We start from the raw sequence: 25,848 nt of genomic DNA on the forward strand, positions 1-25,848 counted from the left end.
GTTGCTTCAATACACTTCCTCTCTCTTTCGAGGCAAGGAGCCTTTAAAGGATTGACCACAAGAAGGGGGGTAATAAGACCTTTAAGGTCTTAGCTTCTTCGGGAGGAAAAGGTTTACAAAGCCTAAAAAGGCCCTATAGGGGTATATACACGGTAAAAAGTGAGTGTGTGAGTGTGGTTTCGCAAACATATGAAGGGCCTTGGGAGATCTTTGGGCTTGGGAGTAAAAGGTATAGCAAGGGGGATTTTTTTTTGGAGAGGTTTTAGGACACGGAGTAGTAAAGGCTTTAGGGATTTAAACCCGGGGTGAAAGGGGAAAGGTGAAGGGTGAAGGGCTTATAGCACGGGGGAGAGGGAAAAGGGTGTGTAAGGAAAAGGGGACACAGGGGTTAAAAAGGGGCTTAGGGGGGTGTGTTAAAAAGGAATATGAGGGGGGTGCAACACGGGGTTTCAAAGAAAACACAAGAAGGGACTTATAAATTTAAGCACGGGGGGAAATTTGTGGTTTATGAGGCCAAGGGTAGTGGGGTTTTAATGGCCGCACGGGAAGGGGTTAAGGGTTTAAGACCGGGGGGGTGAAAGGATAAAAGGGGATAAAAAAGGGAGGGGAAAAATTTGAAGGCCAACACAAGGGAGTAGAAGGCTTTAAGGGGCTCCACTGGAAGGGGGGCTTAGATGAGCCCCCCCTTAGAAGCTTCTCAAGAAGCTTCTGAGGCCTCAAGGCCACGTGGAGCGAAGGGCAGTCACTTCAAGGCGGCAGTTGGTGCTTCCCAGGCGGCAGGAAATGGAGACGGGGACGACGGGGGTAATCTGCAGCAGGCGGTGGCGCTGAGACGACAACCCTGGGCAGAATGGCGACGAGTGGCTTATCCCTCCCTCCTTCCACAGATTTTAGGGCAGCAGCGTTCATCTTCTGTCCTTCCTCCTCCCCCTCAGTACCTACTGCCCTTCCTCATTTATATAGGGGAGGGGAGGGAATCCTCCCTCTCAAGCGTGTCCCTATGCATGCCCGTGGAGCCGAGCAAGCTCCAGCGAGGAGCTTGCTGACTCCTCTATCCCCTTCCAGCACGACACGTCGTCGCGAGAGGGAAAAAAATAAATATTTGATATATATTACACTTTCCCCCTCCCTCTTGGAGAAAATCCTTGGAGACTAGTCCCTTCTATGAGGAGCCGTCTCTCCCGCAATCTGGGTGCGTAGCCCCAAAGCAAAAGCCAAATCATACAATGCTTCCCAAACAAAGTAAGGTCCAACCAAACACGAATCTCACCTCAAATGATGGAGCCATGGGGCAAGGAACCACGTCACTTGGTAATCAGGTGCATTCCATTCACCCTACACTGATGGGGAGTCTTAAGGACATAGGCCAGCTTCATTGGGAATGGAAAAATATTCGGCAAAAGTCTATCATAACTAACCACCATTTAGATCATTTTATCATATTGGAAATCGTGTATTCATGCACACAAAAGAAGAAGCCAAGACCTTATTGATTATGCATGTAATACTTTAGATTATGTACTAATGTTAGCATGCTTAAAAATGGGTTGTTGAAACACTTATGCATATTTGTCAATTAAGAAAAAATCGTACTTTTTTCTTTGCATTACAAAACTTGTGAAATTGGAAAGGTAGAAGTGACCGTTTGAATCAAGTACATAAAATTCCTAAATTGCTACGATGACGTTTAAGTATATCTAGGCCATTGCAAGACTAAAACATGTAATTGACTCCTATAAACTTTCAAAGGGAGTGTTCATTTTTGCCTTAGGATTGATAGCTTCACATCCTCCATCCCAAGATATATATATATATATATATACACACACACAAGTCTCTATTTGTGTTTGGCATAAGCGCATCGAAATGAATTCCCAAAAGCAAAGGCCTGCTTTGTAGCATTGTATTGTCTAGGAAAGTTATGCCTCCAAATTGTGTGGCATCATGAGCAGTTTAGTTGCGCTACTAGGGATTCATCTTGAAGATACCTATCAACCGCACTTATGAAATACAAAAATTTGTTCAAGAGCCGTTCAATATAAATGAACCCTATACATGCAAGGATAGGACTCAACTCAACTTATTCAGGGTTTCAAAGAAACTAAGACAATTTGGGGTTACTTCATAGGGGGACAGAACGAAGCGATTCCCTATCCTTTGGAGGATACTGGAAATTACCACTAAGGCATGAAGGACAACACTTGGGTCAAGAGAGGGACCCCACCTTAGCAGATGTCTCGAGCACTCACCTGTACCTTTGTTTGTGCTTGTAAATTTAGGAACACTATTTCTAAATTAAAAAACAAAAAAAAAGAGTTTGTGTAACCCCAAACTCATAAATGAGTATAGTGAATCAAGTTGAACTTTTGGAGGGCGTGCCAAACTACCCCCAGTTGGCCGCCAACCTTAGCCAAGGGGGTTCTAAATAGTTGTGATGGGAACATGGACCAAACCCGCCCCACTAGAGGCCTCTCCGTGGATTGGTTTGAACATAGGAGGATGCTTGGATGCCAGGGGTGCTCTAGCTGTAAATTCCCTGCCTCTCTGGGCCCTTCTCAAATGATCAGCATCACTTGAAATAGATTTTCGAGGGGCCCTTGTTACTAGTGCAGGGCGGAAACTTGGTGGAATTAAAGTGCATCCTTACGGATTGCGAATATTGTCCCTTTTGAACAAGACTTGTAACTCTGATAATTTTCTAATATTAAGTACTTCTAGAGAAATTGTTCGAATTTGTTTTCATGTCAATGCCATAAGATTACGTGAACGAACCCTCTCCTCTAAAATGGTTTAATTAAGGAAGTTGTTTTTACATGTCACACTTAAAAGCGATAGGAATAATTAGACGGGACCCCCGATGGGTCTGTACTATGGCAGGGTGGTCCTAGAGAACTGGGAGGCTTCTCACAAGATTTTTCTTACAGTCGACGCTTAGAAATCGTTAGGCTAGAACCCCGACTCATGCCATTTTAAGGGACCGAAATGGAACTATGCCCTATGGTGGAGCCCCAAGAGCAACACCAAGGAAAAGGGAATTCTCTTGCAAGAAAATATATCTTGTAACATCAACAAGATTTTTTATTAGGTTTTATATGATCACAATGAAGAAAAGAACACCAGGCACAACAAATCTTCATGCAACATCATGTAGATCTCCCACGGATTTGATAGAATCAACCATATTCTTCAATATCTTCACAAAATCCATCAATAGAACAAAGAAAGCAAAGGAATACACCATCTTTGAATGGAAATACATCACATAGTATTCATCTTCAATATCTTCATAGTCTTCTCTCTCAATCTCTCATATACAATCACTCTGTTTTAATAGAATTGGCTATCTTTGACTCTCTCTCTCTCTCTCCATCAATAATACATCATATCCTCACTACAATCTCTCATAATCACTCACAATAATCATTTTTAGGTCATGGATACCCCTCCCAAGAGGTACGTCTGATATGAAGAGTCACCAGAGCCACTACAGTGTCCTTTCATAGCTCACTACTATCACTTCACTTCAGTCTTTACTTGAGTCTTCAACAGCTACTTCTTTCACTTCTTTTAGCTCTTTTACACTTGTATTCACCTCTTTCCAAGACTAGAAAACTTTCCCAAGCTACACATACATTCTACAAAACACATACAGAAGCATACAAAAGGTCTACAGAACAACCACAGTACAGTACTAGAAGAGCTACAATACAGTTACAGTACAGAGACAGAAGCTCTACAGAAGATCTACAGAAGGTTACAGAAAGTCATCAAAACCTCATAACTCATACTCAAACCATTCCAAACCATCAAAAATCACTCAATAAGCTTTCACAAGATCTCAATATTCATCAATCATCAATCCATGCTTCATACAAAAGACAATCAGAACAAAACAGAAGCTATACAGAAGGTATACATAACCAATTAGAACCTATCAGAACATCATCAGAACTTCACATCTCTACTAATAAACATCATGAACTTCCAAAAAATAATCAATATCATCCAAACACTCTCAAACCACTTCCAAACCAATCAATCATCTCATAAAATCAACCATTCAGCTCTCAAAAACAACAAAAATCAGCCAAAAAATAGGTCATTTCAACACTCAACATATCCCCACACTTAATAAGAAAGCGTCCTCGCGACCAAGGAAAAAGGGAATACAAGTTCATTCAAAATCTCAACTTTGATCTTCAATAAATCTTCAAAAACAGTCCATCCAACCACGACCCCAACTTATCACCTGTATCTGATATAAAAATACAACGAAAGGAAAACCCTTTATACATTAACACTTCTTATCAAACTGAAAATCATAACAAAGTTGTAAAGGATATAAGAGGTTTCTTCTTCTTCTTCATCACCATCTTCAACTATCCAACCATGAATACCATCACCACAAATCTCCAAAATGTAACTCGCACGAAAGTAAATTGAATAGGTAACCACCACGATCTTATTACATCAATTAACCCACAACACAAACACTACACACAACACAACCATCTGAATGACTCCTCCAAAAAGAGAGATTTATCATTAAAAATCATCCACCATACATTGGAAAAGTATCAATGAAGATGATCCCTCTTGAAAGATTGGTGATTTCGAAAACAATCCATAGATAAGGATTCATCTACAAATGTCTTAGGAGGATTCTGAAAAAACTGAAGGCAGCACATCCTTTCCAACAGGACAAGGTATCTGCTAGGCAAACACAGGGCATGAAAATACAATATATCCAGCTGCTGGGAATCAATGCTCACATTGACATTCATGCACAACTTTGGAATAGGCTTTGAATCATTATGAGAATGCCTATGCATATATGCCAGGTACCAAGCAAAATGAGCAGTCAATCTCACAGAAGGATCCAGAGACTGTGAATACTGGTGAGCAAAATGAATATAGTTCTGGTATGCTTAACTGGCAGTTGTCCAATCTCTTGGAATTATTGGCCAGTTTATCTAAGGTCCTGTAAGAGAATCATTTGAGCTCCATCCCCTTCTTCTGGAAATCTGATGATCAAACCCGTCATAGTCACTAACCAACTGAGGTGGTTGAGAGATAGAAGTGGCAGGAGATGGAAGTGGAATAAGGAAAAGTGGATGAAGAGATGGGTAGGCAAAATCATAAAAGGAGGAATAATTTAATGAAGGAGTGGCTGAAAATTGTAGGGAATCACTTAGAAAGGGTGTTAACTAATAAATAGAAAAGGTAGAAGGTACATGAATAGATGGAGAAGGACATGGTGGAGAAGGGGAAAATACTCTATCCTCGATAAAAGAGCAGTATGTAAATATGGGAATTTGAGGAAAAGATTGAGGTTGGAAAAGAAGGGGTAAGATGGTTGTGGAATTGGTTTGATAGAGGGAAATATATATATCATAAAGGTGAGCCATTTGTTGGTAATACAGTAGGGTAGGAACAGAAGGACCTAAGATAGATCTTCTCTGATAGGCATCAAAATAGGTAGAATCAAATGGATTATGTTTGGAAAGATAAGCTAAGAGATCCACTCTCATTTGATTAGTGCTTTGGACATAGGTAGGGGTTGTGTTCTGTCTTTGATTCAGGACCACAGAATCAATCATAGTATGCCAGGAATTATCAGGGCAAGTAGCCACTTTGGAGGAGTAACTCTGAAACATGTCATCTATTCGCAACTCCAAATGGTTGACATACAAAATAGCTTGTAAAACCACGTCTCCCACATACCAAGACATATCCACTTCATCTGGAATGAACAAGTCTCCTCGTAGATACATACATGACATCAAGATGGTATCGGGCATGACAGAATCTTCAAACACCATACGGACCGCTTTAAGCATTTGCGCTGTATGACCAGGGGAGGCGGAGAATCCAAATCCTCTATATCAATTGGTTCTAACTCATCTGAAGGTGGAGGAGGAGGTATTGGATCAGATGGAGGAGGTGGAGGCACACTCTTCTGTAAACCTGAGTAGGTCAAGAAGGCAGACAAGTACGATCCATAGGTGACATTGGTAACATTGCCCCTAGTGACTTTGACGAAATGTTGATCCATCTTAGTGAGTAGGTAAGTGCTCCAATCAATAGCTACTCTTTTTAACACCATCCTTGAAGGTGTAAAGAGCTCTTTGGACAAGTAATGGGATGGCGTTTTTGCAGGCATAAACCTATCTTGAAGAAACTGACAGACCAACTTCCACACAGGATCAGTGATCATGGAAAAGGAAACTCCTTAAGAGCTGATCACCTTCTTAACATCCAGAATTTCCCTGGACTGCTTTTGTAACAACTTCAAAATCTCTTCGTTAGAGAAAAGCTGGCGAGTTGTAACAAAGGGTTCACCTTTGGAGGGAAGAGACAGAGCCTTCCCTAGGCCTCGAGGTGTCAAAGTCATGGAAGTACCCTGGACCAGTCCCGACTTCTTGCTGTAGGAGGCCAGAAACCCGTCACACATCGATGGATCCTCTGGAAGCAAGGGAAAGGAGGCAGCCACGAAAGTCGCGAGTCCCGCCTTCGTGAGAGGCTCAAAAGTGAGTAGGGAAGAGTAATCCCTACTGACTAGTGGGACATACTGGATAGGGGGAGGAGCGTAAGAAGGCGCCATTCAGATGGTTACACACACACCACAAACACAGAAAATAAAAAAGAATGCCCGCAAAGCAACAGACAAAAACCAAGGATAAGATAGCAACCAAAACAGTAAAACGTGACTCGACCAACTATCCCCAAGCAAACCACAGCCTAGAAAAAATTCGACATGACCTCTAGACATATGCGACCGAAAGCTTCATGCTATGCAACATGCAAATACCCAAATCCCCGTATCAGGCAATAAAGAAAAAACTACACACCGTACCCTTAATCATAACAAAGAAACTGAACCAAAACATAACAATAACCCACACATATCATGACCACAACTTTGATAATCAGGTTTTGACCATGGAGACAACTCCGAAGACTTCGCGTATCCATCCTACGAAACGAGTTCATTAAAAAGGGAAATTTAAGTGCAGCAAGGGGGAATTAATTTAATGAAAGGTTCATTTTAATAAATTATTAAGAAATGGGTGAATTTTTATTAAGTGATAAACCTTATCAAGAAAACGACGGTTCCTTCTTAAAATTTTAATTACCAATTATTAGGTGAAAGTGGTGCATTAATTCGAATCCCAAACTTCGATACCCAGACTGGGTCTCTAAATGCAAATTCATTTATTAAAAATTAAGGTGATGTGGAGCGTTTTTTTGCCAGCGCGTGCTCTTGTGATGGCTGGTTCATTTTAATTAAAAATATTAAAGTGCATCTTAAGCACACTTAGCGCGTGCTAAGTGAACGACGGGTTTATTTTTATTATAAAAAATAGTGTGTTTAGCACGAACGTGTATGCCATGGTGGTGTTTAGGGTTCATTTTTTAAAAAAAATTAATCGTAAAGTTTTTGGGTGGCGGGAAAAAAATAAAAATAAAAAAGGAAAAATACCTGGTAGTGGGTGTATGTGAATGCAATGAATGCGCTCCCCTCAATCCAAAAAGGTATCTGGATTTTTTCTAGATTTTTCAGTGTGTGGTTTGAATTAAAGAGGATTTAAAAAAATGAATTTAGGTGTTTCATGAAGTATTTTTACAGCTTAGAAAATATGTCAAAAATAAGCAAAAATATGAATGGAATTTTTAGGAAATTTTTTGGCAATTAAAATGGAAATTTTTACCATTTTTAATGAATTTTTTTCAATTGTTTGGGTATTTTAAAAAAGAATTTTTAATTGTAAAATGGACTGAATTTGTTTTTTTCTAAAATTTTCAAGTCAAAAAAATATGGCAATTTACTGCAAAAAGATTGGGATTTTTTCAAGATTTTTTTGTGTTTTTTTGGTGAATTTTAAGTGAATTTTAATTATTATTATTTAATTGTTAATGTATTTTAAAGGTTTTCGAGTGTTTGGAATTAAAAATCCGGGAATATACCCAGGAATAGGCTGCGTGTCAGCTGCGTGTGAACTGCCGGCTAACGATCTCCCGCACCCGCACACGAGCAATCATGCTCTCATGAACAGCCACACGCGCATGTCAAAGGACGAGAAAAGGGGCATGTGGGTTCTGTGGGTTGTGGTTGGGTCTGGCTGGGTGGGACGGGGGCATATGAGGGGTTTGCCGCGCTGGTGGGTTTCTGCGGGGGAACTGGGGCTTATGGAGGGGGTTTCAATGGTGGGGTTTCTGCGGGGGAATAGGGGCTTATGGAGGGGGTTTGGTAGGTTTGGGTGTTTGGGGGGAAGGGGGGCTTAGGTGGGGGGGGTGGGGGTGTGTGTTTGTGGGGGGGGGGGGGGGGGGGAAGGGGGGCTTAGATGGAGATTAAGTGTGTGTGTGAGTGTGGGGCTTGGGTGGGGGTATGTGTGTGGTGGGAAGGGGGGCTTATGTGAGGGGTGTGGGTGGGTAGTGTGTGGAGGGCACGTGGAGGAGGGGAAGTCAACAGGGTGCAGGGCGTGCAGGAGGACCGTCACGGTGGACAGCGGGGCGGAGACCACGGACGGCGGCGCTGCAGACGCACAGCGGCGACCAAGCCACGAGCACTGGCGTCGATGGCCACAACGGTGCCATAGGGCAGCCACGTCAGCGAGGAGGGGTTAGGTAGCACAGGGCAGGTAGGGCGTCCACACGGGCGCGCGGCAATGGCAGATGTCAGGAGGTAGGCGTCAGGAGGGCGCCGACGGCGGGCACACAGCGAGGAGCGATGCAGGGCCACGTCACAGTCGTGGGACGCAAGGCAGGGAGGAGAGGAGCAGGGAGGGCGGGAGAGGAGGGAGGGAGAAGAAGAGGAGGAGAGGGAAAAAGAAGATGGAGGGGAAGGGGACGAGAGGAGCAGGGGAGGAGGAGGGTGAAGGAGAAGATGAAGGAGGTGGAGATGGAGGAAGGGGAAGCACACAGGGAGGGGAGAAGGAAAGAGGTAGTTGGGGGGGGAGGGGTTGGGGAGAGAGAAGGGTGAGGGGGATAGGGAAGGGTGTGGGGGGGGTGGAAAGGGTGGGAGGGCCCATGGGATGGGGGGTGCCCAAGGGGTGGCCTGGGGGAAGGGTAGGGGAAAGGGGGTGGGGGGTGCCCGAGGGGTAGGGTGCCCATAAAAGAGAGGCGTATCCCCATCCAGCGTGCGTGCGCAGGGCGGGGTAAAAAAATTTACCGTGACGGGATCGAAATGGCACCGGGATGGCATTACGGGATACACGAACGCGACGTGGCGCGTGGAGGCGCATAAAATTGAAAACGGGCGCGTTCACGTGCGGGACGAGGCGCTCAAAAACACGTAAAAATAAAGAAAAATTAATATCTCCCAATCCAGTCATCAAAACGAAATGTCGTAAAAACAAAAAGTGGGCAAGACAGCAGGGGGAAGACCAAGGAAACATGCAACGGGAGTTCTGAGGGAAAGACAGGGCGTTCACGTGCAAAAAACGTAAAAACAGGTCCAAAAAAGCAATAAAAAATTAATAACGGAAGATCTGGGTATCGGAACGAGGTGCAAGAAAAAGGAAAAATGTGCAGAAAAATGTGCCCAACAATCCTATCACATCAAAACAAGGGTCCGACTGAGGTAAGACACGTTCACGTGGGAAAAACCCAAAAAACATACCCGAAAATGGAATCGAAAATTAATATTGGACGAACCGCTCGCCAGATTGTCATGCAGTAAAAAGGAAAAATGTCCGCAAGAAGGGAGGAATAGGGTTGTCATGTCAAAATGCAGTTCTGGCGGAAGTAGGAGGGGTTCACATGCGAAAAACACCAAAAAGACACCCGAAAACACATTGAAAATTTAATAATTAAAAATCCAGAAGTCGAAAGAGGATTGAGGAAAAAAGGAAAAAGGTAGGGGAAGGCGCGATGGTCAAATCAAAGTGGAATTCCGATGCAAACAAGGCAGGTTCACATGGAAAAATATCAAAAAGATGCACGAAAAAGGCTTTAAAAACCACAAAATTAATATTGGACAAACCGTGCATCGGAACGACACAGAGTAAAAAGGAAAAATGTCAGGGAAAAAGTGGTTGTCAAGGCTATGATGTCCGACCACGGTTCTGAAGAAAACAAAGCACGTTCACATGGAAAACCGGCTAATGGGCACAAAAAGCTTCAAAAATTAATAACTCGAAAACCGTGCACTAGAACAGGGGTAGGTAAAAAGGAAAAATGGACAGTTCACAGGGATGAACAGGGATATAAGGTTATATTGGAAGTCCACTGAACGTAGGGTGTGTTCACTTGGCAGGACAGCAAAATCAGGGAATGAAGGAAAACTGCAAGGGAACAGCCCCAAGGGTGGGTGAAAAATGGACGGTTGGGTGGGAAGGGACCCCATCAGAGTAAACGCAAGTCATGGCATAGAGGCATGAGCAGGTGGAGGCATATGCAGAAGGGTATACAATGTAGACGCGCAGGGATGTGTCCCCACACTTAAAACCTTAACGGATAGGGTGAACCGAGCAATAGGGACCTAGGACCACGCAACAGACCATCCACTAACGTCCCCACACTTAAAACATGAACATCACAGAGAAACATAAGTGTAGGGTTAGAAAAACTTGGCCCATATTGTTGAGGATCAAGGTTGATTGTCGATGGCACGTCCGGTGTTGTTATCGGCTGCATGAGGTACCAAGGCATCTACACAGCACTCGTCCTTCATGGCAGGGACCACGCGGCAGTACTCAGGGAGGTAGCTGATTGAAGGAATCACATCGAGTTGATGTCGAGGGATATTACACTCAACTCACAATCACTCATATGGAATGAAAGAACTGTCACTCGCCCCATGACTAATATCACTCGAGGAATAATGATTGAAACCCATATCTCGTACCGGGTTTAGAAATCGACAGGGGAATGGTGCAGAGGGAGTATGCCAAGGTGCACAGTTGATGGTGTATTAGTGCATCCAACCTGTCTGGCATAAGTGCAAGGAGGAAGGCAAGGGAGCCTTACAGTGCAGTGTACAGAACAGGGTGGCGTGTCCTGTGATGACAGTAGAGACCCATCCCGTGGGTGCATAGGGAAACGGGAACATACCTGACTCCAAGTATCGTAACGTCCCTCAATCTCACCTCTCGATAATTGATTGAAGAAACTCCAATCACACTCAGCCCACCCTCTGTCTCACGCTCTGCTGATAGATACAAGAGGGCAACCCTTTCCTGAAACCCATTAATGTTATCCTCACGGTCACTTGTGCAAAGGTTGTATGCCTTGTGTGCATTTGATGGTGCAACTGTGCATCCGGCCCTTTGCCGGCATACGGTGCCAGAAGAAAGGCCAGGGAGCCTTATGGTGCAATGCCCAAAAACAAATCTGTGCTTTGTGCATTGAGAGGCCCATACCGTGCGTGCAATACTTCATTCATACTGCTCACCTCTCATTTGATTTGAAGGGAAAAGACTGGTCACTCGCCCCACCCTCTGTCTCACTCTGTTGATAGTTACAGAAGGCAACCCATACTCACTTCCCCATCCAGTTAGGATGAATGCTCGTGTCACTCAATTGTTTCTCGATGAAGATTGCATCGTCAGTTGTTGTTGAAGAGGCGTACCCAGGGAGGTAGCCATCAAATCGAACATGGGGTTAGATAGGACATGTCGTCTACTAGAGGACAGTTAGACGTTCTGCAAAGAGACCCAGGATACAGCGTACCAAGGGAGACAGCTTCGGAATTGGATCCTGGGGATATCAACTGATGAATCCACTTTCTGGACTGCTGGGTGTTGCCACCTTTTCCACAGCCAGCTTCCCGCCCAAGGGTGTTTGCCACCTTTTCTTGGAATGAGGCCTGCTATGACAGGGAATTTCTTCATTTTCTCCCATAACAGATTTGTTTTTCTTATCTTGTTTTTTTTTTCTTTTTTTTTTCTTGTTTTCCCCTATTCTCGAGGGTGTCTCCACCTTTTCTCGAAGAATAGGTCAGCACGACAGGGACCGAAGTCCTTTTCTCCCATGACCGATATGTATATTTTTTTCTTTTCTGTGAATTAAGCAAGGGAATGGTAGAAATACCATTTGTCAGAACCCACCTCGCCACTGTTGCTGGTGGAAAATAGAGGATAAGAGATCAAGACTGGAAAGTGAGGCTGAGGGGACAGAGGGTTGTATCCACTTCATCAGGAATGGCTGAAGAACGGCTATCAAAAGTAGTATCATAAGAAGTACAGGGCCATACCAACGAGGGAATGGATCAGGTGACCGTGATTGTCAAGATCCCCAAGGAGGGAAGTACTTCTTCAGGCGATATCCATTGATCAGGAAGGGATCATCAGAGGCATCAATCATCTACACTTGGACAGAGTCATTAGGGTTGAGAGCAAGTACCTTATATGGGCCCATCCACCGTTGTTGAAGCTTGCCACAAAACTTGCCAAATCGTGAATCATAGGCTAGGACCAAATCACCTTCCTTGAACTCCTTATGCTTGATGAAGCTGTCATGGTAAGCCTTGCGTCAAGCTTGCGTGGCTTCCATGCACTGTAGAGCCATCCTACGAGTTTCGTCCAAACATTCCAGGTGCAGGAGACGGTGTTGCAGTGAATCATCGTTCCCCAAACGCTCTTTGATAGCCACTCTCAAAGAGGGTAATTCCAGTTCAACAGGGAAAACAGCTTCTGTACCATACACCAGCTCGAAGGGTGTCTGTCCTATTGCTGCTTTATGGGAGGTTATGTACTCCCAGAGGGCCTCTGTAAGTCGATCATCCCAGTCACGACAATGTGTGGCAATCGTCCTTGTCAAAATCGAGCAGAGGATGCGATTCGTGACTTCGACTTGGCCGTTGGCTCTAGGGTAATAAGGAGTGGACCTGCGATGGCGGATCTTATACAGCTCTGTCAACTCTTCCATGACTTTATTAATGAAATGGGTGCCTCTGTCACTTACCAGCTCTAAGGGACTGGCAAACGGGTGACGATATTCTCGTACATGAGCAGGGCCACGCTGTTACCATCGTTCTGCTTTAGGGCTTTAGCTTCACACCACTTTGTGACATAATCCGTACATAGAGGATGTATCGGTTCTGTTTCCTTCTGGTAGGAGGATCAATTGGGCCAACAAAGTCGATGCCCCACTTCTCAAAAGGCTTCAAAGAAAGGATAGGTTGTAGTGGCATGGCACCTGTCTTGGTAGGTTTCCCCATTCTCTGACAGGCATCACATCGCTTGCAGTAGTCATAGGCATCCTTGTGAATGGTAGGCCACCAATATCCTGCTAGCAAAGCCTTCCTGGCTGTGGCTTCTCCTGCAAAGTGGCCTCCACATGGCTCGTCATGGCAAGCCTTCAGAACAATCCCAATCGCATCTCCTGCAACACATCTTCTAAGCACTTCATCTTTGTCTTTCTTGTACAGTGCGCCACCTAGCAGGGTGTAGGGGATTGATTCCAACATAAGCTTCTTCCTTTCCTGACTAGAAATACTAGGAGGGTGTTGTTGGGTTGCCAACAGATTGGCAATGTCTGCATACCAAGGAGTTACAGTTTCTACCAAGAATAGGGAAGCATCAGGGAGGTTTGGATCATCCTGCTCCTCGTCTACAGTTTGTGGGATACGCGACAGATGATCAGCCAGAACATGGGAACGACCAGGTTTGGTAATTACCTCAAAGTCAAACTCCTGAAATAGAAGGAGCCATCTCATCAGTTTTCCTTTCATGTCTACTTTGTTCATCAGGAAGGACAGGGCCTCATGATCCACATAAAATTTAAAGTGGGTAGATAGGAGGTAATGGCGAAACTTCTCTAGGGCAAACAACGTTGCCAAGCACTCCAACTCTGTCACTGTATAGTTCTGTTCCCTATTAGTGACTTTTCGACTTGCATAATAGATGGGTTGATCAAGCTTCGAGGAGCCCTTTTGGCAGAGAACTGCGCCTAAGCCTTCAATAGATGCATCAGTGTGTACATGGAACTCTTTCGTCCAATCAGGAGGTTGCAGAATGGGTGCCTCAATCAGACACTACTTCAGAGTGTTGAAGGCTATGTCACATTGTTCTGTCCAAACAAACTCTGCATCTTTCCTTAGAAGCTTGTGCAAGGAGGTTGCCTTTGTTGCAAAATGAGCTATGAACCTTCTGTAGTAACCCACGTGGCCTAGAAATCCCCTCAACTGTTTGAGGTTGGTGGGTGCTGTCAGAGCTGCAATCTTTTCAATCTTTGCAGGGTCTGTTGATATCCCTTGTGCAGAGACAATGTGGCCCAACAGAACTCCAGAAGAGACCCCAAAGATGCATTTGTCGGGGTTGAGGGAAATCCCATACTCCCAGCATCGGTCAAAGCATTGTTCTAGGTATCCCCAGTGTTCACGGATCAAACTATAGACACATAAGTCATCCAAATATACCTCAAGAAAATCGTGCAGATGATTTTGAAATGCGGCCACAATGACTCGCTGGAAAGTAGCAGGGGCATTGCAGAGCCCAAATGGCATCACTCGGTAAGCGTAAGTCCCCCATTCTGTGGTGAAGGTTGTTTTGGATTGGTCTTCTTCTGCTATCTGCACTTGGTTGTATCCGCTGAATCCATCCAGAAGGGAATAAAGCTCATGTCCTGCCACTGTGTCCAACAGCTAGTCTGTAAAAGGGATAGGAAAGTGATCATTCTTTATCTTGGAATTCAACTTGCGGAAATCCACACATATACGAAGCTTGCTATTCTTCTTGGGTACAATCACGATGGGTGAGACCCATTCACTATTTGCCACTGGATAGATGAACTCGGCTTCCAGAAGCTTCAGCAGCTCTGCTTTTACTAATGTGGAATAATTTGGATTCATTCGCCTCTATCGTTGCCATACTGGCTTGGCATCAGACTCTAAGTCAATATGATGCTAACATATTGTGGGATCAATCCCCTTTAGGTCTTTGTAGGACCATGCAAACACGTCCAAATTCTCTTTCAACAAGTTGTACAAGGTTGACAACTCCTCTTCTGGTAGGCTGCTACCCACCTTCAAGTGGCGTTCAGTGCCATCTACATCCACAAAAGTTAACTGCCTTTCACCTTCTACTTCACGGATGAAGGTCCCGCGGACTGCTTCTCGATACAGATCCAACTCCTTCAAGGGAGTGGTGTCCTCTTCTGATGTCCCACTAGAACCAACTTCTTCTCTTGGTGGAGACTTAGGTTGCCTCTTGAGATGTTGGAATGGGATTAGAGCCATATCGGATTTGGTTTCAAGATTAGTTACCTCTTGGTCTGAAGACTCATCTTCTGATGACACGCCCAAGAACGTCACATAATAGGGACCCTCTGATGCCTGTTGGAATCGTGGGACTAGTGCTTGTTGGCACGTTGCATCATCATCATCTTTCTTTGGCAAAGGTGGGTGAGGGCAGTATGAGCCACTGCTAAAAGACGGCTTGTTCTTCTTAATCCATTTCTTATAAAGATTTTGCATATGAGAATATCCATTTACCAGACCAAATGGTACCATTGCCATTCTGTCCCACAGCATGAGCTCGTCTGCTTCTAATGCCTCTGGAACTTCTTCTTCATATATATCCTCTTCGGGTGGGATAGACTCTTCCATCTTGCTTTCATAACCTTCTTCTTCCATATCATCTCCATCCTCTTCTGTCTTTGTTTCTATCTCTGGCTTTGTCTCTGTCTCTGTTTCTGTAGGAGCTCTGTAAGAGAAGAACAGGTTCTCTGTTTCATCTTCTGCCTCTGTCTCTGGCTCTGCTATGGCCATGTAACAGGGAGAGCAGTACATCCATGCTTCTATCTCACTGTTAGAAGTGATTTCAGAAAGCATTCCTGGTTCAGGCAGGAAGTATTCACCCATTGATAATGGCTTTGCATCTTTTGGGAGTTGGCTTACAGTATCCACTGTTAAGGAACATGCCACTGTTTTCTTGGAAAGGATCTGTTTGATAGCATCTTCATCTGTTGATGTTCCATCTGTAGCCTCATTAGGGGAGTCAGAAGATAACTCCAAGGAGGTGGATCCATATCCTTTTTGAGCACCATATAGCTTCAGCACCACTTTGTTAGGTCCTCTTCCCAAGGTCAAGGTTCCTTTGAACCAATCCGTCCTTTCTATGGCTTCAAAAATCCATGGTCTGCCCAGTAATAGAGGGTAGGATGTACCATAAGAGTTTGGCTTCACCACCAGATAGGTTAGCCAATAATCTTTTCCAGCCACTGTAGTCTTCACATATGGGAGAATGCCCAAAGGCTTGATTCTGCTTTGATCCGCCAGTCTGATGAGCCATTGGGTTGGTTGCACACCTTGTAGGCCTAGATTCTTCATTGTCACATCCGTCATAATGTTCACTGATGAGCCACCATCAATTAATGCATTTGCAATAAAGCAGTCTTCTATCCACACACCAGTCTCTGGGGTATCCGGATCTAGGAAGGCATTAACCACGGCCACTTCTTTTATAGGCTCCGGAGCTTTGTTGGACTTTGTTGCTATTGAGGGAGCAATCCTTAAGCCACGTCTTCTTGTCAATATACTTTTGAACCTTTTTCGGCAACTGGGAGACAACATCAATAATTGTTGAAATGTGAGGTTTGGTTTAAAGGTATCTAGATCTCTGACCAGATCGTATTCCTTAATAGGATCCACTGGCTTCTCTAACTGGTTAGGGAATGGGGCAACACCCATTTTCATTTTCCTTGTTTCTTCCAACAGGGGCATCATGGAAACTTCTTCTACTACTTGTGGCACTTCCTCCTCTTCTATCTCCTGGACCTCTGGTCCTATCTCTGGAACTGTCTCTGTGACTCTCTGTGGCACTGTAGTGCTCTGTACGGCACTGTCAGGCTCTGTTCTGTTCTGTTCTTCTGGTGGAAGATTGAACTTCACTGTTCTGGCAGGAGGATTATTTTCTTTATGGATAGGTGGTTCCTTCTTCTTTGCACGCGTGATGGAAGCAACTTCCAATTCCACTAAATTGGAGGTAGGCTCTTGGGCCTTGGCCGGACTGTCACTAGCACTGTTTTTCACTGGGGCTGGGCTTGGACAGTCTTTTGTAGTGTGGCCTTCTCCTTTGCGTTGACTGCATAAGGGCTTATAATCCACTGACCTTCTGGGATTTGGACAATTTGGTGAAATGTGTCTCTTTTCTCCGCATCTATAACACTCCACTTCTGATCTCTGACCACCGCCAGACTATCTTCCTCTGTAACTTTGGGAGAGAAACCTCCTTGGACCGAAATTAGGACCAAACTCTCTATCTTCTTCCTTCCTTCTCCTATCATGCATCTCCTTCAGAGAGCAAATATCCTTGGTATGGTTCTTTCGTAAATAGTAGGAACAGAAGGCTCCATGAATGGTTGGTTTTTGTGTACATTCAGTGGCTAAATGGCCTGCTTGATGACACTTACCGCACCAAGTATTTGACCGTATCACATCTCTTCCTGCTCCTGCAACATTGGATATGCTAGCAGTATTCACTTTCAGCGTCTGTAGCTGCTCTATAATCACATCCATCAACTCCTTTTTGATATTTGCAACTGAGTTGGATAAATAATCCTTCAAGCTTTCTCCTCATGAGGTACTAGCAGTAGGGTTTTGAGGAGTCTTTGTAATCACTGCATAAACAGGTTGGGATGGTGCACAGGGATCTCTGTTTTGATTCTGATTCAGAGCTCTTGGTTGAACTGTTGGTTGTTGACTCTAGTTGGTAGGGTTCCAAGGTTGCTGCTGATTTGGCATTGGGGAAATTGTTTGGGACCATTTTGGTTGTGGTTGAACCATCATTTGAGGCATTGATTGTGGCCACTGTGGATTTGGTGCACTGTACTGTGATACTGGGGCATCTGTTGGTAGGGGTAGGGAACTGTCCCCGGGATGACATTTGGTGGGTACATCATTCCTGGCATTAGAGGAGGTAGGACTCCTCTTCCTGTATTCATTGCCAATCTAGCTTCCACTTTATCGTACAGTCTTGCACCTTCTGTTGCAGCTTGCAGTGTGACTGGTCTTTGCAACTCCACAAACTTACGGACTTCTGGTTGTAATCCTCTGAGAAACACCGCCTTCTGAATGCCATCATCTAGATTATGGTTAGTCCATCTCTTCAGGATGGATTCCATTCGTGAGACATAAGCTTCTACTCTTTCTCCAGAGGACTGACTTAGGTTCATAAATTCATCTCGCATCCGCTCTTCAAAACCTTCACGCCTGAATCTAGTGAAGAAGCCCAACTTCAGGTCGTCCCATGTGCCAAAAGTTCCTGCTACTTGTCTCTCATACCACTGAAACGCCACGCCCTTGAAAGTGGCCGGGAATATTGCTAACCAATGCTCGGGGGTTCTGGCATTGTTATCCACACATGCTACCATAAACTCTGCTACATGAAGATCGGGGTCTTCATTGTACTCTCCCTTAAAAACTGGCAATGGAACTACATTCGCTGGCCTGTCATCAATATTTCCAGGACGGATCTGGCTTGGAAGTGGACCTCCAGCAAGAGGAGGGAGAGCTTGATGTGCCATTGGGACTTCTGTAAAGAGTTCCGCAAGGGCATCAAAGACGGCTTCTGCTGCGAGCTCATTCTCAGCTTTGATTTTTACTTTCTCTCTTCTCACATACCTCTAGACTCGTTCTAATGCTTGCCTCTTTATTGCGTCATTCATCAGGGGGTTGGCTCCACTCTGTTATTAGTGCTCCACAGAGGGATAGCAGAAGACTTCAGTCTTTGGAGGACTCTCTTGCCAACATTTATTCTACTTCTTCCTTTTCAACGTCTCTGAATTCTGCTTTCATGCCACTGCACAGAGGAAGGTATTCGGTTCTGAAGGTGTCAAAATGTATATGTCTAAGCATTGTGGTAGTGCCATCATCATAGTAATGCCAGCTTTTGATGGTTTCAACAATGTATGTTGTGAAAAACACTCTGTCTACCAACTTCCAGTGGGTTGCTAATTGGACAAATAGATTTATCAATGCACCAAGCATCCCATGTATCTTGCTGTTGAGCATCCACAAACAAATTCCAACTCTTTTCCTTCTTGTCTTTGTGAACCTCTACAGATCAAGACTCCTGATGCTTCTTCACAATCTCCCACTTGATGATGTCTGGAAACTTCTCAATGAATGCCAAATCTTCCATGTATGGTCATTCTCTCTGTTTCTGCTCTTCAGTTTGTTCCCAAACAGTTTGCCACCAAGATGCAAGTTTCTGATGCTTCAATAGGAAGAGGAAATTGTCCACCACATAGAGCATGCATCATGATGGTGATGTGTTTCCGCCATTGTGGGATGAACTTCTTGTGGAAAGTGGCTTTGATTATGAGAAATTCCAACTCTTCAGTGGAAGAAGGAACTTTACAAACATCCATTGAATTCTTCTCTTCTTGGCAATGCCATTTCCTTCATTTTCAACCTCTTCTGGTGCTTGTTGATGGCAAGGTTCCCCGGCTGCGCACCAAAAACATGGAGCCCCAAGAGGAACACCAAGGAAAAGGGAATTATCTTGCAAGAAAATATATCTTGTAACATCAACAAGATTTTTTATTAGGTTTTATATGATCACAATGAAGAAAAGAACACCAGGCACAACAAATCTTCATGCAGCATCATGTAGATCTCCCACGGATTTGATAGAATCAACCATATTCTTCAATATCTTCACAAAATCCATCAATAGAACAAAGAAAGAAAATGAATACACCATCTTTGAATGGAAATACATCACATAGTATTCATCTTCAATATCTTCATAGTCTTCTCTCTCAATCTCTCATATACAATCACTCTGTTTTAATAGAATTGGCTATCTTTGACTCTCTCTCTCTCTCTCTCCATCAATAATACATCATATCCTCACTACAATCTCTCATAATCACTCACAATAATCCTTTTTAGGTCGTGGATACCCCTCCCAAGAGGTACGTCTGATATGAAGAGTCACCAGAGCCACTACAGTGTCCTTTCATAGCTCACTACTATCACTTCACTTCAGTCTTTACTTGAGTCTTCAACAGCTACTTCTTTCACTTCTTTTAGCTCTTTTACACTTGTATTCACCTCTTTCCAAGGCTAGAAAACTTTCCCAAGCTACACATACATTCTACAAAACACATATAGAAGCATACAGAAGGTCTACAGAACAACCACAGTACAGTACCAGAAGAGCTACAGTACAGTTACAGTACAGAGACAGAAGCTCTACAGAAGATCTACAGAAGGTTACAGAAAGTCATCAAAACCTCATAACTCATACTCAAACCATTCCAAACCATCAAAAATCACTCAATAAGCTTTCACAAGATCTCAATATTCATCAATCATCAATCCATGCTTCATACAAAAGACAATCAGAACAAAACAGAAGCTATACAGAAGGTATACATAACCAATTAGAACCTATCAGAACATCATCAGAACTTCACATCTCTACTAATAAACATCATGAACTTCCAAAAAATAATCAATATCATCCAAAACACTCTCAAACCACTTCCAAACCAATCAATCATCTCATAAAATCAACCATTCAGCTCTCAAAAACAACAAAAATCAGCCAAAAAATAGGTCATTTCAACACTCAACATATGGGTAGAAAGGTGGAGCACCGCATCCCTCTCGTTTCCCATTCTCTTTGAATTAAGTGGGACATGGGTCTTCTTCGGCTTAGTTCTCTGTGGTAAAGTAGGATGTCCAAAACTGATGCTAGAAAGCTGTCAAGAGAACTTGACCACTAGGGACTCAAGTTCAGGTTGATCCTAGTGGGTTTGGCCGTAAACATTCCGTTGCGAGACGGACTTGAGAAACCCTAGGCGAAAAAATCTGTGACATTCCATGAGAATGCCGAGCGGCGTCGCTTGGACTTTTCTCTCAATAGACCACTAAAAGCGTGCTTGGACAACCGATAGGTTGCATGTTCATGGTTGGTATCAGGGCTAACCTACCACTAAAACAATTAGGGAGAAAAATCGGGCAGAGTGAGGTGATGTGTCCATTAGTAAATATTTTTATTTTATACTCACTTGTGGATTGATGCCGCTTCCAGACTTACGAGGCATGGGATAGGTTCCTCATATTTCAGATCATGTTCATGACAGCTATGAAATCTTCAAGCTATCGCAGATGATCTGACGACATGATGGGGATCCTAGATCGGCTCTATAACCCCTCACCATTGTATGTGGAAAGGCATTGAACTTGGAGCACGAGATACTGCTACATAGATGCCAACCGACTCGCCTATCTTGAAAACAATCTGAAGAGGTTAAAGTGGCTGGAAGACTTGAAGATTATCAAGTTATTAATCTTCCATGAAGCTCGTGTAAACTCCACCCTACACATCAGATGCTGGCAAGTAGATTAGAACTGCTACATCTACAAAGAGGTGGTTAAAATTTTACTAGTGGACATAATTAAAATAATGGGGCGACACGAAAGTCATGGCTATCAAAAATAGGGATTTCCTGAACTTCCCATGACTTATTGCTTCCTAAGAATCCATTCCCCAAATGCATACTACTATTTTGTCCCTGTATCTGAATCCAATAGAGAATTATTAACCAGGCATTAATTTAACTCCTAAAAATGAAAAAATTGTCTTAGTCAAACCCTATCCATTCCCGAATAACTGTACTTGAGGCTTACATTTCCCTATGGTCAAATAAGAATTTTATGTTCTTTTGAATGGTTGCAATGGAAAAATATGTGCGCCTTGATTTAAGTTGTATAGGGGTATGTAAATGCAAACCTAACAAGAGAAAGTTTAACTGGTAATCAGATACACCCCCAAGCGCAAATCCAGAACCCTATTACCACACTGACCCCAGTAGAGGTACAAGAGAAGAAGTTTCTTGTCAAACAAATTAAGCCACTAGAATTTGATGGAAAGGGGAAGGATGTTGAATCTGATGTTGAAATATGGATTGAATCTATGGAAAACTATTTTAGTGCAGTGGGAACATCACTTGTGAACTGAGCCATGATTGCTAAGCTCAAGCTCATCGGGGAGGCTAGACTATGGTGGAAGCACTAGTGTAAAGACCAAGTAGTCACATTGAAAGCACAATAACTTGGGAAAAACTAAAGGAAGTAGTGCAGGGGAGGTATATGCCACCTAGGTATAGAACTCTTAAAATGAATGAGTTTTTTAAGTTGAGGTAGTTGAGCTTGTCTATGGAAGCATACTACTCAAAATTTGTTCCTTTGCTAAAATACACCTCGACAATGAGCATCCCCCAACAGGTCTCGAAGTTTTGTGATCCCTTGGACTTGCAAGATGCATTGATAAGAGCAAGACCTATTGCCCAAGAAGTCCAACCAAAGTCCAAACTTTGGGCTTACAGAGACCAAAATCCAGGGATGTTGAGAGCTCAAATTAAAAGAGTGTAAGGATAGAGTCAAGGTCAACGGAAGAAGCTAAAAGCAAATGCAATCAATGACTTTGTCCCCACTCAAAGAAGTGAATCAAGCCTGCATTATTTTCACTGCAATGAACTTGGGCATTTCAAAAGGAAATGTCTCAAACTTGGCAGGGACCGCCGTCAAGGGAAATTTTGAGGCCAAGCCAGGGCTACCCATGGCCATGGTCATGCAACATTTGGAAGGGAAAAAACTTCCAATATTACCATTAAAGGATTAAATGAAGAAGAAGATTCATGCATGGAAGCCAAGATCAAGAGGGCAACTGTTCATGCCGCCCTCCATAATAAGGGGCTAAACTGCCAATTCTCGATGATTCAAACAACATCAGACTACCAGGATAAGGATTTCAAAACCCTCATTGACTATGGGAGCACTCATTCTTTCATCTCACCGACATGTGCAAGAAGGCTAGGGATAGCCACTATAGCTGCACCCACTTTGCTTGTCGAATTAGAAAATGGGCGAGAAGTCACTTGCACTAGACAAATTGCTAAGGTGGAATTCCTACTCAGAAACAAGCCCACAAGTGTTAGGTTTTAGAGTAATAAATCTAGGTGTCCATGAATGTCTACTCGGGGTGGATTATCTAATCCCCAATGATGCTCACATTCATTGTGGAAAGGGCCAAGTCTCTTTTTGGAATCCTAAGGGTAAGCTAGTTACAACACAAGGTGAAGCAGGTAAACCAAAGATCCAACTAGCTATTGCAATGTGAATAGTTCAAGGAATAAGGAAGGGATTACATGTCTACCTGATCAAGCTAAACAAACTCGATCAGGTAGAAGACACTAATGAAGAACCATCATGGCTAAAAGAATATATAGATGTGTTCCCAGAGGAATTGACTGAATTACCACCACCTAGGGAAGTGGATCATGAGATTAAACTACTCCCAGGAGCTGATCCAGTTGCAAAAAGGCCCTATAAGATGTCCATTCCTGAGGCCATTGAGTTAAAGGAATAACTCAAACAACTACTCGACCAAGGGTACATATGCCCTAGTAGTTTTCCTTGGGGAACTCCAGTCTTGTTCCAAACCAAGAAGGATGGTACACTTCATCTCTGCATTGATTATAGAGGCTTGAACCAAGTAACCAAAAAAAATAAATACCTCATTCCAAGGATAGATGAGTTAGTCGATCGACTACAAGGAGCAAAAATCTTCTCCAAGATTAATTTAAGGTTAGGTATTATTAGATTCGCTTCAAAGATGAGGATATTCCAAAGACGGTGTTCAATACAAAATATGGTCATTTCGAATTTACAGTAATGTCTTTTGGATTGACTAATGCCCCGCCACCTTTAACAGGCTAATGCAAGACATTTTTAGACCACACCTCGATGATTTCGTACTCTTCTTCTTTGATGACACCTTGGTTTATTCCAAGAATGAGGCAAATCATGAGTCCCAAGTTCGCATCGTCCTTGAGACCATGAGGACTCACAAGCTCTATGCTAAGAAAAAAAGGTGTGCCTTCTTAAAAAGGTAGATTGAATATCTCGGATTTATTGTGTCAAATGAAGGGATCTTTGTAGACCCTACCAAGGTTAAGGATGTCCAAGAGTGGTCTCCACCAACTACTATTAAAGAAGTGCGTAGCTTTCTTGGATTAACAGGTTGGTACAGGATCTTCATTAAGAACTACGCTTTAATCGCAACACCCCTTAAAAATTTGCTAAAAAAACAAGTTGCCATAATGTGGATGCCCTCTGAACAAGCAAGTTTTGATCAACTCAAGCATAGCTTGGTGACAACACCAATTCTGAATCTCCTTGACTTAAGCAAGGAATTTGAAGTTGTCAGAGATGCTAGCACACTTGCACTAGGATGTGTTCTAATGCAAGAAGGTCATTCCATAAATTATTCCTCACGAAAGCTAAAATCCCATGAGAGGAATTATGCCACCCATGACTTGGAACTGCTAGCAGTGATCCACGCCCTCAAACTTTGGCGACATTACTTGCTTGGTAACAAGTTTTTTTTAATCATAGACCATAAGAGCCTTGAATGGATTTTTACCCAGACCGACCTCAACATGAGGCAATATCATTGGATAGAAGTTCTTTAGGAGTATGAATTTGAAATCAAGTATCGAACTGGCAAAGAAAATGTGGTCACTAATGCTCTAAGTCGCAAGGCATTCCTCAACTCTCTTATCATGGAGGAACCCTCAATGACCGAATCTTTGCAACTATGGTGTCAATGCCTAGCAACCCTATCCTTGAACTAGCCAAGGACGAAGTTAGTCATGATCCAAAATATCTAGTGATGATAAAGGAATTTTTGGGGAAGGACCAAAACCCGAAACTTAAGGTCAAATATCAAGAATTCTCCGTCAATGAGGGACTTGTCTATTTTAGGACAAGATTATGCATATCCTCTAGCAGGAAACTCAAACAGAGAATAATTTGGGAAGCACAGGACTCCCCCTTCTCAGGCCATCCCGGATATGTCAAAACCCTGAATACGGTTAGAAAAAGCTACCATTGGGGAAGGCTTAAGGGAGACATGTTTAAATACATCACGGAATCTTTTTCTTGCCAGCGCATCAAGGCAAAGCATGTCAAGATGGCTGGGAAGCTACAACCTCTCGACATCCCCCAAATGAAGTGGGAATTTATCAGCATGGATTTTGTTGTTGGGTTGCCCTCAGTGCAAGGGGGCTACAACTCAATTATGGTTATAGTAGATATGATCACCCAGGTTGGACACCTCATTCCAGTGAAGACAAATCATAAAGCTTCAGATATTGCCAGACTGTTCATCAAGGAGATATTCAGGCTTCATGGGTTGCCTAGAAGGATCATTAGTGACCGCGACTCCCTCTTCACGTCTCACTTTTGGAGAGGGATATTTTGGGCCATTGGGACTCAACTTTGTTTCAGCACATCCTATCACCCTCAAATTGATGGCCAAATAGAGAGGGTCAATCAAGTCATTGAAGATATCCTTAGAGGTTATTGCTATCGCAAACCTAAGAAATGGATTCAATATCTACCATTAGTAGAGTTCACCTATAATGCTTCCTACCAGCAAAGCATCCAAATGACACCTTTTCAAGCATTATATGGGCATGATTATCGCACCCCAATGAACTTCTCAGATCCTACCTTAAGAGTAGAAGATTTTAAGGAAATGCTCGAGGAAATGGATGAGCAGGTTAAGACCATCAGATAAGAAATTAGAGCCGCCAAGGATAGGCAAAAAGCCTATGTAGATCTAAGTAGACAAGAGTGACACTTCAATGAGGGAGACATGGTTTTTATTCATGTACAGCCCAAGAGGAGTTCCCTGTCATTGGAGGAATTTAAAAAATTGAGTCCAAGGTATTGCGGACCCTACAAGATCCTCAAATGCCTAGGGCCCAATGCCTACAAACTCCAACTCCCTAAGAATGTAAAAGTTCATAATGTATTTCATGTTAGCCTACTAAAAAAATATGTACCAAATCCTAACCATATACTTGATGATCAACAAGTTGTAA

This window comes from Lygodium microphyllum, chromosome 29 (assembly GCF_053477565.2).
Source record: "Lygodium microphyllum isolate KBCC chromosome 29, Lygodium_microphyllum_v1.1.10, whole genome shotgun sequence".
Taxonomy (NCBI): Eukaryota; Viridiplantae; Streptophyta; class Polypodiopsida; order Schizaeales; family Lygodiaceae; genus Lygodium; species Lygodium microphyllum.